Source organism: Castor canadensis, chromosome 19 (assembly GCF_047511655.1).
Source record: "Castor canadensis chromosome 19, mCasCan1.hap1v2, whole genome shotgun sequence".
Lineage (NCBI taxonomy): Eukaryota > Metazoa > Chordata > Mammalia > Rodentia > Castoridae > Castor > Castor canadensis.
Window position 1 is genome coordinate 24,476,044 of NC_133404.1, and position 19,723 is coordinate 24,495,766.

At 41.6% G+C, this 19,723-nt stretch overlaps 1 long non-coding RNA gene across 1 annotated transcript; it reads left to right on the forward strand.

The window, feature by feature from the left end:
* The first annotated feature begins 453 nt into the window (after positions 1 to 453).
* On the forward strand, positions 454 to 15,695 carry LOC141419203 (uncharacterized). The gene is made up of 4 exons (XR_012443860.1): positions 454 to 1,210; positions 10,700 to 10,859; positions 13,075 to 13,191; positions 15,194 to 15,695. It is a non-coding gene; the product is annotated as an uncharacterized lncRNA (long non-coding RNA).
* Positions 15,696 to 19,723: the final 4,028 nt, after the last annotated feature.

Sequence of the window (19,723 nt, forward strand, 5' to 3'; positions counted from 1 at the left end):
ACTCTCTATCTGGGCCATGCGGCACATAAGAAAGGTAAGGAGTGGCATCTTTTAATGAAGCGAAGCTCATCAGTTCTCCTGCACTCAAGGCTATTGAAAAATATGTTGTTGGCGGTGGCAGTGCAGGTGGAGCAACGATTCAGTGTCTCCGGCGTGAGGGGCCCACGGAGACCACGATCACCAGGACGGCAAATGGTCTTCAGCAGAGGAGATGAAGGCAGGGTGCGGAGCTCCGGCAACTGCAGGAGGTGTCCCAGGTGTGAGCTGCCGGCAGTGACCAGGACCACAAATGGGTCACAGTGATGAGGAGCAGCTGCAGGGACGGAAGTGGCCAGGAGGACCACGCCAAGGGTAATGGTGCGGCCAAGTAGGTCGTGATCCGCAGGGGGGCCGCGGTGCCCCAGCCCTGCAGGAACTCCTTCCCTCACTGTGACTCAGTGTTGCCGCGGGCTTGATCCAGGCCACAGTTCCTTTACAGCTTCCTCAGTTTCATCATTAGAGAAATGACGACAGAAAGGGAATAGCGACACAAAGGGACCCATCTTTAAAGACAGTGTTGGCGGTGCAGTGCAGGTGAAGCATGGGATTTGTAGCAGCCATGGACGGTGTCCCAGGTGTGAAACGTCTGGTGAGGACCGGATCACCATGACAGCAAAAAGCCTGCGGCTGCGGAGATGGAGGTGGAGTGCAGAGCTACAGACACAGTGGAAGCTTCCCAAGGCGGGGACCAGGATCGTGAGCCGCCACAGCAGTGAGGAGTAGCAGCAGGAATGGAGGTGGCTGGGAGGACCACGCCAAAGGTTCAGGGGAGACCAAGTCGGACAAGACACACAGAGAGGCCGCGGCGTCTCGGCGGTTATGTTAGTTGAAGCTGACCAAAGAGAAGAGTAGATGAGAAGGGAAATTACTCTAAAAGAAAGGGACTTGCGATGCAATTAAGGGGACCCACGTCTGAGCTGAGATCTGCTGCTGGCTGTCCTGCATCCCTGGGCAAAGATAGCTGAACACTGGGTCTTTCCGGAATTTCTCAGAAACTCACTCCCACACCAGTGAGCCACGGACCATTTGGAAGCAGAACTAGAACTGCGATCCTCCTGATTTCTGCCTCCTGGTTGCTAGGATTAGCTGTGTGAGCCGCCGGCACCGGGCAAATAGAAACTTTTGAAGTGTCTCCCTCAAGGAAACGGTTGTCTGAATGCTTGTGGTCCAGGTGCTCTTACCTGAAACATTTCCTTTTTAGGGGTTGTCATGTCCCCTGCAGATTTGCCAAGAGTGGAAAACTAGTTGTGAGGAACTGGCTCAGTACAGCATGTTGGGGGTGGGGGGTCAGCAGGACGTGCCACAGCCTTATCCTGAAATTATATGCACAACAAGGTTAGCCAAGGGTTGTTCTCTGACCCCGAGGCTCATTTAAAAAATTTTTTATAGTTACTGTGGATTGACTCAGTCTCAAGCTTGCTAAGCAGCCCCATTGCTCCTTCCTGTTGTCCTGAAAGCTTTGTCTTCCGTGTGTTCTTTCCTGTCACCACAGATCTTTTTGTGGTGGACATTTTTTCTTGAACTTTGAAGAAGTACTGCATGTTGTTGATGGCAGGATATGGGGAGGAGAGTTTCTGTGGCACAGTTTGAGGGAAGATGCTAAATTTGCCACAAGATCAGGACGGTGGGATTGAGAGTGGGTACATTATACATCTATATCTAACTGGGGTGTGATTTGTGGTTGTGGTGTATAGGCTTAAGCTGAGGTTCACAGAATAGTTTGGGGTGAGAGTGGGGTGGGTGTGGGTGGGCAGCACTGATTGACCATAGAGTTTGCTGAAGCAGGTGTCTGAGATGAGTGGAGGAGGTGGTCAGGCCCATGGTCCCAGAGTGGAAGAGGTGGTGACAGGATGGTGAGGGACTATATATTGGGGGGATGGGTAGGTGTTTGGTTCTCTTGTATATCTGGAGTGGCAGAAATGATGGAATGAAGAGTGTGTAGAAGGAGGGGAGAGAAGCAGGGATGCCAAGCATAGGGGTTTAAGGATTTAATGCAATAGTAATTTTTCTGTGATCCTATGCAATGTTCACTGTATGTACTGCAAACTTGCTTATATGTTTGTTTGTTTGCTTCGGGAAACCTCCCCATGCCTGGGATAAAGTGTGGGTCCAGAAATGGTTTGTTCGGTTTACTAGGCTATGTTACTTCTGCCAAACCCTCAATTTAGTGTCTGTTGTGCAGAATAGTAAAGTGTGTAAAAAAGTTCCTTTTAGTTATCCCCTGAGCATTGTGCCAGGTGAGGCCTCCGTGGTGTGCTTTCTTGCATTGGTTATCCTGGTTTTCAGGGTCAAGCATGAAAGGTAAATATGACAGAAATACAAAGGAACCTGCCATTGCAGGAACCTTTGTGAGGCTCCCCAAAGCTGTCACTTTAGAGCCACCAAAAGTGCTCTCTCCTGCTGGGCGAGGTCACAATGTTCTTACCATAGACAAAGCCCCAAGGAATGTCCAGGATGTTTGCTTGGTTACTTCCTGCTGGCAGTTCCCACCCTCCCCCCTGCAGGAAGTGCTGCATTTGTGAAGGGCAAAGGGAACTCATCCTCAGCTGGCTGGGGTGGGACAGGCCAGTCTGTGGGAGGTCTTGCAGCCTGATCCTGGGGAAGATGCAGACACCCCTATACCTGGCTCCCACAAATGCTACTCCTTGCATCTTCTTTTCCACTGTGTTCCTGTGGAGGAATTGTAGAAGGATACAGGGTCAACAGACTCCACCTAATGCCAGCCACATTTATCCTGGACTTCTGGGATTAAGACTGAAAGAATGTCTGAAATGCAAAGAGTGCTCACCCATTTGTTCTGGAATACTATTCACCTTTTAAAAAAATTTTTAATTTTTTGGTACTTATTTTGGGGTGCATAGTCTTTCAGTTTCTTAACCTTTCTAGGCAGGAGCTCTAAAACTGGATGCAGGATACCCTGAATGTTCATTCCTCCCCCACACTTTTTTTGTCAGTACTGGAGTTTGAACTCAGTGCCTCAAACTTACTAGGAAAATCCTCTATCACGTGAGCCTTTCTGAAAGCCCTTATTCTCCCACTTTAATTAGGATATATTTCTTTCTGTTTTGGCTGGTAAGAATTTCTTAAGTATTTTGAGTAATAGAGCCTTATCAATCCATTTCCCAGTCACCAGCTTCAGTTTGAAAAACCACATATTTGAAGACAGATTTACCTACTCCAAGAAGCCTCATTTTCAGTTACCACTTGCATGTCTGCATAATGCACAAAATATTTTTAGAAGAAATTGCTTCTGGACATTAGAAACTAAAATTGAGAAATGTTAGTGACAGGGAGCATTAGTAAATAGTGCTGTGATGAACATCGGTGTAAAGATATCTTTACAGTATCCTGTCTTACATTCTTTTGGGTAGATGGCCAGGAGTGGTAACACTGGATCAAATGGCAGTTCTACCTCTAGTTTTTTGAGGACTGTCCATAGGGCTTTCCATAGTGGAAAACATGTCAATTTTGTTCTTCTGAACCTAGCTTACTTCATTTACCTTGATATTCACCAGTTCCATCCATTTTTTTGCTATTTACATAATATCCTCCATCTTTTTGACTTACTATGTATATATCACATTTATATTTTTCTTCAGCACTGGATATTCCACCATTAGACTTACCATTCTATCTCTCATCATAAGGGACGTAAACTGTAGCTCTTGATGTTATATCGACAGCCTCTAAGGTGCCCTGATGTATGTAATCATTTCTTAGAGCTAATATTGTGGTGACCAATGGTGGGGACTTCCTCCCTCATTAGGCATCCAAAATGAGTGGCTCTGTGACCCTATGATGGCCCTGCCCATGCTGACTCTTCTCCAATTCGGGACTTAGTACTTTATGTCCCCAGGATGACAGGTGCCAGGACCATTTGGTGATGGCTAGGAATAGCAGCATGTTTTCACACAGGCCACTACCACAAATAAAATCATGTGCGCAGTTATTACTGTCTCAGAATAGCCATTCACATCTGTCTTCTATCCTTGTGGAAAAACATAGAAAATCATTAAGAAAATAATCGTGGCTTTAAACATCCTTAAATAGAAGTCCTCCAACATTAACCTCTCCTCTTCAAATTCTGCCTTGGATATTTTGCACACTGCCTTGGGCTCAGGGTTGACAGGATGCCCAACATGCCATTGCATTCAATTTTTATTCATCCTAACTTCAAATGACACCGTGAGCCCATTTCATGGATGAGAATCCTGAGGTTCCAGAGGGAATATGTTTATAGGACACCAGGTGTGTCTAAGAACAGAGCAGGTATCCCTGGTGTCATCAGGTGTCCTGCATCAGCACATGGCAGCATCCCCTTCCCCTTTGCTTACATTTCTTACACTCTTGACATTCCTACCTGCTCCCTGTAACATCTTGGCTAACCTCTGACTTCCATCACAAGAGCATGGAGGGAGATGTGTGTTTTTACCTCTGCCTCACTGAATTCTAGGTCCTCCAGCTCATTCCGGTGAAGGTGGACATGGTTACAGCTCAGAGAAGGACATCTTGAGTAGCAAATACACCACAGCTGGTTCAGGATGGCTAGGTATTTGGGTTGCTGGAGGCAAGTTAGCCACCATAAGTGTCACATTCTGCCCTCTCCTTTCCCAGTTTTCAAATGGCCCATTGCCAGGAGAGCTCCCATGCCAAGGCTGCATGGCCCTTGGGCAGTTGGTCATTTTGGTAGAGTTGTGAGGACCATATGAACTGGGTGCTCACCTCGCCTCCTGTCCAGGTCCTGATGGTGGATAGGCTGGGAAAACCTGCCTTCCAGGGATTCCCCAGATCGGTGTGAAACCTCCGTTACAAATGGCAGAATTGCTATTTAAGAGGCCTCACATGAATCCCGAGGCAGTGTGTTTCTCTTTGGGGGAAGAGCAAGTCACACACAAGAAGCATACAGCCCTGGAGAAAGTACTTCCAGAGCTCATTGCACTTTGTTCTTGTGGCAACATCATATTGGAACAAACAGACTCAGTGTTGCAGAGCGCTCCAAATACCAGATGAGGAATTAGAGAAACCCCTTGGCCTTTTGCAGAGCAGATTCAGCACCTGTCTGGTGGTGGCAAAACTTTGGTTGATAACATAGGAAGGTAGAAACAAAGCTACAGGTGGTTCACAAACTTCCCCAACTATAATTTGACAAAGTGGATTAGCTCCTTGAACAGAAAAAAAGTGATATATTTTAAAACCTTATACAGTTTGAAGCAAGTCTTTCAAATAGTTAATACTTCTCCTGAAGTATTTGTTGTGGCTGGCTGTTAAGCCCGATATTCTGTATCTCAGCCTGCTAAGTAGCAAGAATTATATGTGTGTGCCACCATCATCTGACCTCCATACTCTTCTTTGTAGTTATATTCCTTATGATTATTATGTCCTTAACTATGTATGTTATTTTGTTTCTTTCATTTCACATTATATGTTCATGATTTCTCCATGATGTTGTGGTAAATGCAGTTTATTCATTTTCACTACCAGATAGCATTCCTATAATGTTTCTATGTTATGTACGTGTGTGTACATACTATGTATAGAAGCACACAGATATATATATATATATTAAACATTATATACATATATGTTAGTAATTAAATATACAAATAATATCCATGCTAAAAATATATATATAACATTGTAAATGTATATAATATATAGTGTTTTATGTATATCCTCATATAACATTAAATATTATATATCCTCCTGGATGCATATTTTCTTTGTCTTATTGGGTATTACTGCAGGGGCTCACACTTGCTGGGTATACTCTCTCCTGTCTGAGCTATGCCCTTGGCCTTAGATGTCATTTCTGTGCTTGATTTTTTTGGGTCATGGCTAGTTTGAGGTGTGGCTAACACTGGTGCCAAAACATTTAAGAATGTTTCTTTGGTTTTCTACAGTTTCATATCATTGAAGAGTGTATAACTTGGCTAGGACCATTGCTCATGTAGAGCATGTGTAGCAAGCAAGAGGCCCTGAGTTTAGGCAGTGGTGTGGCCAAAAAAATTGTCTGTACCTGGAAATGCAGTTGTTACATGTTCAGATTAAATATTTTTGCAGGAATGTTAGTGATAGCAAATAATTGGAAAACAATATATCTCCAAATTTACATATACCTACAAATTAGCCAAGAATGCTATGTGTACCTTACACACTGGCTGTATATGAACTACAATAAATTACATGCAAAGCTCATGAAAAATAATGTATTCTGTTCCTTAGAGTGAAGAATTAGATAATGTAAACTATTGAGGAGGTGTTACAATGAAATGAGTGACTGATTCTTAGGAAGATTTATGGAGGTCTTCAGAATTGGTGGGGTCACTGTGGCCAATTTGAGGTCAGTCTTTTTTTTTTTTTTGTATTGTTGATGCTTGAACTCAGGGCCGACATTGAGCCACACCACCAGCCCTACTTTGTGGTGAGTTTTTCTGAGCTATGTTCTTGCTAACTATGCACGAGGGGTGGCTTTGAACCATGATCCTCCCGATCCCAGCCTCCTGAGTAGCTAGAATTACAGGTGTGAGTCACTGATGCCTGGCTAATTTTGAGTTAATTTACTTTCCTGCTTACATTTTATATTTGTGTTTTTTTTTGACACAGGGTCTCATTATGTAGTACAGGTTGCTATTGAACTCGATAGTCCTTCTTTGACATCCTTAGTGATGGAATTAGATGGGTGTGCCACCACACCTGACAAAAAATATACATGAGAAATATATATATGAGAAAATTGTCATTAGAAACTACCTTAAAAATAACTTCAAAAGTGTGGGTAGTAGCAAAAGACAGTCCTCTTGACCCAACCAAATTCTGTTGCGTCCATTTTTGGTGGCGTAGCTCATTGACTCAGCAGTGCAAAAGCTGACAAGGAGGGATTATTCACAAATACCTACATGTCTGACTGAAGTGTTGGGTAATGATGAGAAGTCACCTTTGGCTCTTGTGATTTTCTAGCTATTTGAGTCCAAATGCCCTTAACATATTTCTTATTTTACTGGACTATTGAAAAAGTAATGATAAAATTCATATTGTCATCGTTTGTCAACTTATATAAAGCATTACATGAAGGCTTGTACTCAAGTTATTAAGGGTTGCAACATGAAAAGTTAAATTTTCACTGTCATTTGCACTTTGCTGATGCCTCCAAATATTGGTGCATGTCTGGTTTAGTAGCTTATAAATGATTCCTCTGAGAAGTGACATTTCTGTGGTTTTGCATCAGTCACAGAAACAGCATCTATATATGTCTTTTATAATTTTTTTTCAAAAGGGGTATAATTGTCCCCTCTCATATTCTGATGGATGGACAACTCCATATTGTATGCTGTTCTTGATGTATCTTTCCCCGTGAAGTTTTCAAAACTGCCTAATTCATCTCTCCTTTTTGGTTTTTAGAGTCTGTGTGCTAGGAAAATTTTTATATTAATTTTATCAAACCATTTTTAAGAATGGATTCTGGAAGTTCAGGATACATTATCCATCTGACAACCCGTATGACAGTCCTACATCAGTTGAGATCATGAGTAAAGGCTGGATTCTGAAACATGTACAGATGCTTATATTATGCGTCTGGCAGTAGTCATAAACTAGACCTACCAAATTGTTAAATAGGTACTTACTGTAGCTATTGTGTTCATTGTGTAAACATTCCAAAATCACTCAAGTTTTCATTATTCATTCTGTTTGTGAAACTTAAATGTCTTATTTAATATGTTAGTGGTCATAAGTTGGGGAAAATCACGATTCCCCATTTTTAGTCTCAGATCTCTCAGCCCCACCTGGCATCAGACCCCGTAGAGAGCATGTACATCCTTGAGCTTTCCACCAGCCACAGCCTTGGTGCTCTTTCTACAGTGGTTCTTAGGCAATCAGTCTTCTTCTTCCTAGATGGGCATGTGACTATAAGTCTCTAGTATGGAGAGTTAAAAAAAAAGTCTTTGTTGTCACACAGCAGTGAATGTCACACAAAACACACTGTATTTAAGCCTTTCAAAAGTTGTAGGTTTGTCCTGTAAGCTAGGTCTACCAGTTTATCACCAAGTCTAAGGCTGCCCAGCTCACCTTATAGTGGTAACTTTTGCTTCCATTAACACCTGGGGAGGCAGGGATGGTGCTTCGGATGGTTTCTTAGTATACACAGTTGCCTTTCTGTTTCTCTCTGCTTTTTAATTTTCCTGTCCATCCTTCATGGTTCCCATGCTTTTCCCCTCTCTCCTTTGATACTCTAGCTCTTTTCATTTATGGAGTGAAACTGAGAAATCTTCTAGTTTGCCATCTTGCTCCATTTCTCAGGACTTACTCTTATTTAATTGGGCAAATATACTCAAAATCTTAATTGCACATTATATGAGATGCTTCTTTGATTTAGTATATTAATCAGTTCATACCATGTCAGTTTCTAAGTACACAAAACAAGATTCGGCCAGTATGAGCTGTCAACTGGTGTGTATGTACCTGCACTTGTCAGCTGTACTTACTCTTTGGGTTCCATTGGAAAATACCCTGAGGTGCCTTGGTCTGTGGTGAATGCTGATCCACTGTCTCCAGACACATAAATGGTTCTCATTCTGTTCTTTTCTGAGGACAGAGCCAGGGGAAATTAGGAGACAACAAAAGAACATCCTGCTCTCTCTAGGGTTCTTAGCCAAGTGAACTGGGTCTAGGCAGTTCTGATATTTGTCACCTAGTAACCAGGGTTCCATGTTCTGTTAGGTTCATAATCAAGGAAGTAGTGTCACCTCTGAGGGTCCTCTTTTTTGAGTCTCTTCATAAAACAGAGGACTCCATGGCTTCTGACATCTTCCAGTCTGCATGACCAGGAACACATCTGGACATAGTTATATATACACACCTGTCCACTGGCAAGACTGGGTGTAGCAGTGCCTTAGCTTCAACTTCAGGGTTAGGATCAGATTTTTGAGTTATGGTAAGAGCATTATATAGAGGTAGGAGTAGGTTCAGCTAGGAGTTAGTGTGCTAATCAGCATGAAGTGCAGGTTCAGGGAGACCATGTAGAGTCGATGCCTTGAGTGGTCCCTGATAAATTGAGGATCAGTATGGGACAGCTGGCACAGAGCAACTTATCTTCCACCCCAAGGCTATTCTCTCTGGCAGTGTGTACACATAGGAGTGTCATGTCTGCACTGAAATCACATTCTTCTTCCTAAGAACCAGCCAACAAAAATAGCCTTGTTTTCTTCCAACTGTCTGAAAACCAGAAAGAATGAAAATACTAGCATCTTTGGCTAGAATTCCTCATTACTGTGAGTGCTTTATTGGACAGACTCCCAAATTCAGGAAGTGATGGTGGTTGCCTCATCTTCCCTGGCCTGTGGAAAACTCTCAGATACCCACAGCCCTATAGAAAGTGCCTGGCAGAGGCTTGTTCCATTCAGACATAAAGTTTATAGATGAAGTAAAATTGTGTGCCGTGTCACTATTGGCATTGCTTACAGAGATTCCAAGTTAGCACATGAAGAAAAGTGTGTTGGTATATGACCCTTTGAATCTTGGGATTAAAACTAAGCATAGAAACATGTTAAGCACATACTACTGCTGAAATAGTTCCCACTCAGAAAGCTAACATTTAAAAGCAAACACTTGTGCTGGCATCGTGGGGCTGGCTGAGTGGCTCAAGTGGTGGGCACCTGCCTAGCAAGCCTGAAGCCCTAAGTTCAAATCCCATAACGCACATGCACACAAACACACACACACACAGACACTATATATATACACATATATATTTATAGTTTAGTTATAGTTATAGTTATGGTTATAGTTATAGTTATAAAACCTTGGGAGTATAAGAAATTTAAGGTGAAGTAGAGAATTCCAGAATCTGAAAATTCCCACTGACACACTATTGAATCTTCACCTAGGTCTTCAGTTGTACATAATGTACTGCATTATTTCATAACTACAGACATACATTATATTCATGCATATATATATACATATAAATGTGTACAAACACATGTGCACACATACATACCCACACATCTACTAAAGGACATTTCTTGGGTCACACTACTTACTTTCAAAGAGCAATCTGTGCTCATTTAACAAATTAATAGAATTGAAAACATTCAGAAGTGAACAATTATCCAAGCTTTCTGATGTGTGAACTTCCACCTTCCTGCACCTTCACCTTGGTCTTTCTATTTAAATCTGTAGTTAAGAAATGCCTTCATGAGGGTGGGGCATGCTTCAGGGGTACAGCACTTGCTTAGCTTGTGGTAATCCCTTGCTAAAATCCCAACAGGGAAAAAAAGAATGTTCCTTTGTATACTCTATTGTATTTTATATGATTTAGTCTATGAAATTATGTAAAATCAAGCTTGGTAACAGCACAAGAATTTCTTAACAATGTAGTATGTTCCAAGTTTGAAATACTAGGTAAAACCAGTTTTTGAAGGTGATGAATTTACATTGAAATACAAATACACTTAAAGAAAAACTTTCTCTGAAATCTATGGTTTCACACTCCCTTCCTCATCAATGATTAAATTCCTTCCTCATCAAATACTTCTTAAAAAGACACTTTGGTGTAGAATTTCTATTGTCCATGATTGCTTAAAATTCTTACTCCTGAGTTATCATATGAGGGGACAAAATTAGGAAGACAGCCATTCTAAAGTGCTTTTTCTTTCTAAAACAGGCTGTTTTGAAAACGAGTATCATCACAGAAGACTGACTTACAGGTTCAGACTGGCACCGAAAAAGTCACGCTGGCCAACACCAGCTAAAATCGAGATCTCTAGGCAGAGAGGCTGGCAGGAACTGAAACATCGCGTTGGCACAGCTGGCACTTTCTAATGGTGAGGTCTTGCTCTGCATAGTGGCCAACAGTTGTGAGCTGCTGGGGTCTGTGCTATGGGAGGCTTCTGAGATGACTCCAGGCATGTTGTGGGTTAAGTTTACATGTTCACAGAGTGTGATGATTAATGTACTGTTACTTTGCTTATTATGTTTAGTATTTAATTTTTTGCAAATAAATTCAGGTGTAAAATGTTAATAGCATGTCATTTGTAATACAGATTTTAAAATATACAATTCTTTTTCTTATTTTTTTTCTTTATGTGGGAGTCTGCCTTCACAAATGTAACTTAAAGAGTACTTTGGTTTGTGTGGTATATGTGTGTGTGTGTGCATAGTTTTCTTTAAATTGACTATCTCTTGTTATTCTACACAATATCTATAATACAAGATGCCAGAAACAAAGGCTATTTATGAGCCTATATGCTTCACTGCTACACAGTTCGTGTCACACAAGCATATGGCTCTTGTTTAAAGTATCAGTATAAGCAGTTGTTTGAGTTTCTAGTGTGTATATGCATTTAAAATTTATTCAAAGATCTTTCTTAATCCATGATAAAACTGTCTGTATATGTGAAGGGACCTCTTCACAACAGGCTTTCTGGGTGGGAAAGATAGCAGGCTAAATGCAGAATGCAGCATAGGCAAGTGGTTATGTGTAGACAATGACACTCAGAGGGTCCAGGGGATAGAATGCTTTGATGCAGTAAGGAGGAGTTCTGGCTGAGATTGGAATCACAGTAATTAGATCGCATCTGGAGAATAGAGAACTAATCAAATGTCTAGAGTGTCAAATTTTTGTAAATCAAGTTAGCAGGGAATGTAGTAAAATTGAATTTCATCAGAAAGTGTGTGGAAAGCCCTTGAAGAAAGATATGGAGTTGAATAAAATTTTGTTACACAAAGAATTTTGTAGGACTGAGGAATTTAAGTTTCTATGGTTGTGTTTTTAGGGACAGAGCTCAGAGCTTGGTGCTTGCTCGGCAGGTACTGCAGCCCTGTGCTATACACCAAACCCCAAAATCAAGTTGTTGTAAAATGTCACCTGTCCGCATCTCTCTCTCTCTCTCTCCTTTGTAAGGAACACAAAGCTCATGGTTTTTAGATTTATGTACTGGAGTTTTGAAAAATCTGGCTTTATGTTTTGTCCGTGATTTTCAGCTTTTCAAACTCTGTGATTTAATTTCCACATAAGATAGTTGAAATTCAAAATACCTCCACTAGCATTAGCTCTGCAGATTTCCTTCCCTTGTCACAAATACTTAAGGTTCTTCCTGTTATGTTAGTGGAAACATTACACATCTCTAGCCTCTTCCTCTTTAAGCCTCACCTTTCATACTCATTCTTCAACCATCCTCTTCTTCTGGTATAGATTTCTAAAACTTTTTCTTAATCATTAACAATTGGATTTTATTGTCAGTTATGATTTCATTTAAAATTTAATACCAGAGTTTAATTATTTCAGCATTTTTTTAATATTTACTTATCTCCAGTGGTTATGTTTGACTTCCCTCTCTCTCTCTCTCTTTCTCTGTCAATGGCAATTGTTCCTCTCTAGAGTGTGCATTAGCATCACCTCGGGGCTTCTTAATACACTGAGCACAAACTTCCACCCTGATTTAAAATTCACAGTGTACTTTGGGGCCTGGAAATTGTACTTCTATATAATACCTATGTTGACATACTCTCCCAATAATCACAGAAGTGTACAGAAAGTGAGGAGACAGCAGAACTGAATCCCAGTGTGAATATGCAATTAGTGTGTTAATACCCAAGTGCTCTCCAGTGGTAGGGGGAAAGTGGGAGATCAGATATAGAGATGGAGCAATAACTGAAACCCCTGATCTACTGAACAAGAATCTGTTGTATCCCAGAATTCCGTATATGCTGGGAATCATTGGACTAGATTCTCTCCCAAATCTCAAATCTCAAGGGGCAGAAATAAACCTAAACTAGATGAGCTTTTATATAGCTAATGGTTTGTTTCTGTGTCCTAAGTCAGCTACAGTTCAAGTTTTCTCTGAAGGGTTAGTCAGTTAAGTTCTCCTTCCATGGAATCAAGGATTTCATATTCCCCTTCAATATAAAACTGAACGTGTTAGGGATAGTCCATGTTTTTCTTAGAAGAGATGAAAATTCTAGAAGAGGCATAGATATAAAGACAGCTACCCAATTCTAGTCACTCGCTGCTATTATTAATTTTTCTCCTTAATATAGGATCATTTGAAGTTCATATAACTTCAAATGAAGTTCTGTTCCTGCCTCGAATTGTGAGGATTCATGTCATTCCTTTCTTCTGAGAATACCTTGGGATCCTTGAGGAAAGTCTTTCAGGTGTGTTCCTGCAGAAAGCCCCATAATCTTATCAGAAAATATCTTTCATCATTAACTTAAAGGGAGCCAACCTTTTTGCCAGGTAAGAGAGTGGGAACAACTATGATACTGAAGCATAAGCATCGGGATTTTGCAGGTAACAATCACCATTAGTTCTTCCCTGAAATGCAGTGGTTTAAGCAGTCTGGCAAAACAGTGGGGCTGAACGTGCTGTAAGCTTGCATCTACATGTTGGTAAATGAACCTATGTTCAGTGTATTATCTAATTAGTCACATACAGAAACTGTGTCTTTCCTTGGATCTTCCAGTTATCAGGCTGTGGATAGAAAAGAGAAGCACACAGCCATGCAGACCAATTCTATTGTGGTTCTCTTTGGCTGATTATCTATGGTTGCACATTTCACAAATAATTAAAAATGCACTAGAGTATGGATCTTCTCTTGGAGTGATTCCCTAGCAAGCTCCAAGCCATAAGACTAATCCCAGTACTACCATAACTGAGTGCTCTTTTTAAGGTAGCCTAATACTTTTGTCAATTGAATTTAACAAAGAGCATAAATGTCTCCAGTATCAGCATCTTTTGAGTTCTTATTCTGTATTATCCCCTGTTCTTCTACTTTTCTATGAAACAAAGGTTAAATGTCCTCACTCACTCTGGAAGCTGAAGATATGCAGTATATAAATAAGCCTTCACAATGCTGTCTTCTTTAGAGATTTCACAGAATTGAATGCTAGGAGTTGCATGTTTATTGCCTAGAAACCTGAACTTATTTTTGTAAATATTCTTATACCTGGACATGGTGGTACATGGTCATAAACCAGTACTTGGGAGGCAGGGGCAGGAAGAACATGTTTGAGGTCGGTAAGGGAGACCATCACGAGACTCTGTCTCAAAAAGAATGACAATGAGATCTACACAGAAGAAAAACTTTCGGAAAAGAGCACTGCTTTGCAAATATAGAGGGCTAAAGTCAAAATCATGATATGTATATTCCCTTGCTTTCCAGACTGCTGACATTCCTTCATGCTCTCTATATTCCTTCATGCTTGTACCAGCATGCAAGGGTCCTGCATGCATGTCTTTATACTTGCATTCCTTTGATGCTGTATTTAAGCAGTGAGGATTGTGCTCTTATAACTGCACTTGTTCTTAACTGTGGATGTCATTTTTTTCTTTTCCAGAGTATTATATGCATCCATGACATTGTGTGCATATCTACATTTTTCAGTTTAAATACCAACAGCAGCCAACCTCATATATTTCCATATTTTACCAATTTCACAATCTATTCTCCTCCTGCTCTTCTTTATACATCTCATCCTCTCCTTTCTATCCTGTAGTGTGAAAACTATTATTAGTTACTTTTTGCTTCTCAATAAATTGAGAGAAGCTCTGTGAAACCATTACAATAAGGTATCTCCTAAGATCTGAGACATACATTTAGCTACAGTAATTAAGTCAGAAATTAACATGTATAGTTATTTCATCTACTGTACAGTCCACAATGCAGTTCCTTCTCTTTCCCAAAGAATGTTTTTATAGCCTTGTTTTCTAGCAACTCATTTGACCCTGAACATACAATCAGACTCCCATATATTTTTTTGAAAAATCATGTTTAATTTACACTGTCTGCTCCATCTTCCTTTTTGTTTCATGTGATTGTGATGGTTTAATCATTCAAGCCAAATATTCTGTAGAACTCCCTCAGCTTTTCATGACTGGATTAAAATGTTGTCTTTTTAGTTAGGACAATGGAAATTTTAGTATAATTTCCCCCAAATGACATGTTATAACTACAGTCTCATTTCACTCAATGACAAGAACATTTGACAGAAACATTAACTATTTTCATCATTGTGTAGACATCACAGTGTGTATGTAAATAAAGTGAGATATCACACCTTGCTATAAACCTTGACTACGTAGTTTGAAGGGAGATAAATGTGGTAATTTTTTGTCAGCATTAATCTCACTGAGAGAAAATGTATTTTTATTTTTCAGATGGCATCTTGCTATGTTTCCCAACCTAGTCTCAAACTCCTGGGCTCAAGAGATCCTCCTGCCTGAATATAGAGTTGTGACTGTAGGACCCTGCCTCATCTCCAAACACAATGTGTATATAACCGGTACTTTTGTATTATGGTGAATGATACCTGACAAAAAACAATTTAAAAGAAGAAATATTTTCATTATTATATATTAGTTGTACCCGGGGATTCATTGTGATATTTCTGAATATGCTTGCATTGTACATTGGTTAGATTCACCTCAACCATCTCTGTCTCTCATCCCCATCCACCCTCTTTAAACCATTGCAAAAGCTTAAGGGAAGAAAATTTTATTCTGCCTCATGTTTTCAATCCATGATTGATTAGTTCCATCCATTTGGTCTAGTTACCAAGAATGCTACAGGTAATGTTGATCCTGGTGTCAGAAATATAGTGAACAATTTAAGTGAACAAAGACATTCCAAATGGTCACTGGACCCAATGTTCAGTGCCAAACGCAGAGACTTCCAGTAGAATGAAATGACCCCAAATCTACTTACCAACTCAGTGCATCAAAGAGGAAAAGCCTCATAGCCCAAAGCAAAGGGCAATTGAAACACTAAGTCTTCATGGAGGAACAAATTTCACCTGGGGGAGTTGGGGAGAGCCCCTGGGGGAGAGACCACCTCATAGAGAAAGGTCAGAGGACCCAACTTGTGACAGAAGAAACTGGGAGCAGGACTCCCCATGTGGACCATTCAGAATGTAAGAAATGTAAAGAGGTGGCATCTTCAGTGAAGTAAATTTCATCCAGTTCAAGAGCTGAAGGCTCTTGAAATACTTTTGAAACTGCGAAGTGGCAGGCCCTTTGCAGACTGTCTCAGATAAAAGATGTTCTGGTTTATTTTCCATTGTTACAATGACAAGGAGGATCACAGTGGGAAGGCAAACTGACAGCATTTTCTGAGATGCCTTATTTAAAATAACCAGAGAAATTGTACAGGAGGCAGTTGCTCTAACCACTTGAGACACTCAGTGAGGCCTTTTTTTGCTGATTTTTTTTCAAGATAGGGTCTTGTGATCTATTTTTTAGGGGCTGGCTTTGACCCACAATCCTCCTGAGTAGCTAGGATTACAGGTGTGAGCAGCTGTAACAGCACTGGCAGTGCAGGCAGAGAGTGGGGTGCAGTGCAGCCACACGTGGTGTCCTGGGCACGAGCAGCTGGCTGGGGTCTTGGGCACAGTGCTGAGCTGAGCCCACCGTGGGATGTGTCCAGGGCCTGAGCTGCCTGTGGCCTCCTGGATCATGAGTTGGCCATAGTGGTGAGGGGTGGTGGTAGGGACACAGGGGGCTGCCAGGACCATGGCCAAGGGTTGCAGATGGCCAAGTGTGCCACGATCCACAGGAAGGCTGCCATGCTGCCACAGGAATGCTGGATGAAGTTGACAGTAGTTCAGAGACCAATACACAAGCAGATGATGACCATGGAAATTATTATAAAAGAAAGGTCATCTCTAATTGGGATCAATATCAAGATGCTGAAAAAGAAGTCAATAATGAAGTGCAGAAAGGGACAGATTTTAGTGTTCTCCAGAGCTTGGCGGTGGACGCTTTGCAGTTGCAGTTTGCTGAGGGGAAAGAATAGCACGGTGAGGCTTCATGTCTAAAACAATGTTCTACATTTTACGTGGACAGTGAGTAATTGATTCAAGCCCTCTAAGAACTTCCTCTCTCACTGTGACTCAGTGTTGCTGTGGACTTGATCCAGACTACAGTTCCTTTACAGCTGCCCCACAGTTTCTTCATAAGATAAATGATGAAAGCAAGGGAGTGCAATTAAGGGGACCCATTTCTAAGCTGAGAGATCTTCTGCTGCTGGGTGTTCTGAGTTCCTGGTCGGATGCTTTCTCAGAAACCCAATTCCCCACCAGTCAGCCACAGACCATTTGGAAGATGAACTAGAACTGCAATCTTCCTGATGTCTGTATCCTCGTAACTACAATTAGCTGTATGAGCCCCAGCACCATGCAAATAGTGGTTTTTGAAGTCTCCCTCAAGGAACTTGTTGTCTGAATGCTTATAGTCCAGGTGGTCTTATCCTCAGGCATTGGATTCTTAAGGGTTATCATGTTCGCTGCAGCAATGCCAAAAGGCACAATTCCTGTAGGGAGGTGTGAGCTCAAGCTGGGAGCTAATTTAGAGAAACTGGCAGCCTCTTGCTGTTCCCTGTTTTCCTGGAGGCTTTGTCCTGTGTGTGTCCTGTCTTGTCACCGTATGTCTTTACGTGATAGACACTTTTTCTTCATCTTTGAAGGAAGTTCTCTGTGTTGTGGCTGGCAGTATGTGGGGAGGAGGGGAGTGACTGTGCGCAGTTAGAGGGAAGATGCTTGATTTACTATGAGATCAGGATGGTGGGCCTGAAAGAGGTTACATTATGTGTCTTTATGTCACTGCGGTGTGATGCATGGTTGTGGTGTGCAGTTTTAAGCTGAGATTCATGGAGTACTTTGGGGTCATAGTGGAATGGTGGTGAGTGCGCAGATCTGTCTGACCATGGAGTTTGCTGCAACAGAGGTTTCTCAGATGAGTGGTGGATGTTTGTTAGGGTTCTTTTCCAGAGGCCATGGTTCCAGAGGGAGAGTTGAGAAGTGGGAATGCCTGGCATGGGATTTTAAAGGTTTGTTTTGGAAAATGTCTCCATGCTTGAGATAAATTGTGGTCAAAGAAATGGTTTGGTTTTGGTTTAGTTGGCTATTTTACTGCTGCCAGAACACTTGCTTTGGTGTCTGTTGGGTAGGATAGTGAAATGTAAAAGTTACTTTTAGGCATCCCCTGAGAATTGTGCCAGGTGAGGCTACAGTGCCCATGCTTTCTTGGATTGGTTATCCTGCTTTTCAGGATCAAACCTGAAAGGGATGTCAGGAATACAAGTGTGCCAGGCCATCCCAAGTACCTTTGTGAGGTTCTGGAAAGGTGACTGCTGTTACTTGGGAGTTAACAAAGGTGCTCTTGCTGGGGCAGGTCACCCTGTCACCCTGTCATTACAGTAGAGAAGGCCCCAAATCATGTCCATGCTCTTTGCTCAGTTCCCTCCTTCTGGTAATTCATGCTCACCCTGTCCCCTCCAGGAAGTGCTGCATTTGGGAAGGGCACAGAGTTCACAGATTCAGCTAGCTGGGGTGAGACAGACAGGTGTGTGAGAGGTCATGCAGCCTAAGTCTGAGGAATATGGCAGACATCCCTATACCTGGCTTCTGGCACCTTCTTTTCCATTTTGTTTCCCTGGAGGAATTGTAGGAGACAGCATAGACAGACTCCACCTAGTTGAGCTGATGGCAGCAGTGTTTATCCTGGTTTTCTAAGATTAAGACTGAAAGGTATGTCAGGAATGCAAGGGGGCCTGACCCATTTGTTCTGCCCTATTTTTCACTTTTTTTTTTCAGTTTAAGTTTTTGGTAATTATTTTTTGGGAACCAATTCTATATAAGTTTCTTGACATTGCTAGGCAGGAGCCCTATCACTAGAGCTCAGAAACCCTGAACTTTCATTCGCCCTTTTTTCCTTTTTGACCATTCTGGGATTTGCACTCAGGGCCTCACACTTCCCAAGAAATTATCTACCGCTTGAGCCACTCTGAGAGCCCTCATTCACAAATTTTAGGTAGTATATGTTTCTTTCTATTTTAGCTCATAAGAATCTTTTATATATTCTGAATAATAGATCCATATCAACCTTATGGGTGATTTTAAACTATTACCCTGTAAACTTAATTTTTAGTTATTTTTTGCAGTACTGTGGTTTGAACTCAGCGTGTCATGCTTGCTAGGCAGATGTTCTACTACTTGAACCACACTACCAGTCCTATTTTTATGTTGACTCTATTTCATTTCATTTTTTTCATAGAAATATTTTATTAGGCTATATTATTATATGGGGCGATTCATAGTGACAATTCTGATTCAATTTATATTATACATTAATTACATTGCCTCTAAGGGCTTCTGTGGAGAGTACCAATGCTTTGTAACCTTGGGCCTATGCTCTGGTGTGTCATCTGGGTCCCCTGCCCTGTGGCAAAGAGGCCCAGAAGCACCTCAGAAGTGATTGGCTGGCAAAGGGCAAAGACCTGAGAAGTTGGCTCAGAGGTTTCAAGTCCTGTGCACGTCTGGAAGACAACTGGAGATTCCTGAGTTCTCTCAGGGCATGGTTCTGGTGGCATTGTGTGGCATCTGCCACATCATCTGTCCTGCCCTGTCATCAGAGGTATTTTTTTGTTGTTGGACATCTATCATTTCACTCTGAGAGACTTACTGCTTTTTGTCCATGGCATTGTGAGGGGAGGAGGGGGAGCAACCCCAGAATAGTTTGAGAGGAGAGAAGCAATTTGCCATGAATGAGTTGATAGCACCCCAAGTGACTGACATCAGGGAGAATACATCCTGTGTCTACATGGCACTGCAGTTTTATGCTGAGATTATGGTGCAGACGGTTGAGCTGAGGCTCAGGGAATATTTTGTGGTGACAGAGGGATGGGGGTAGGTA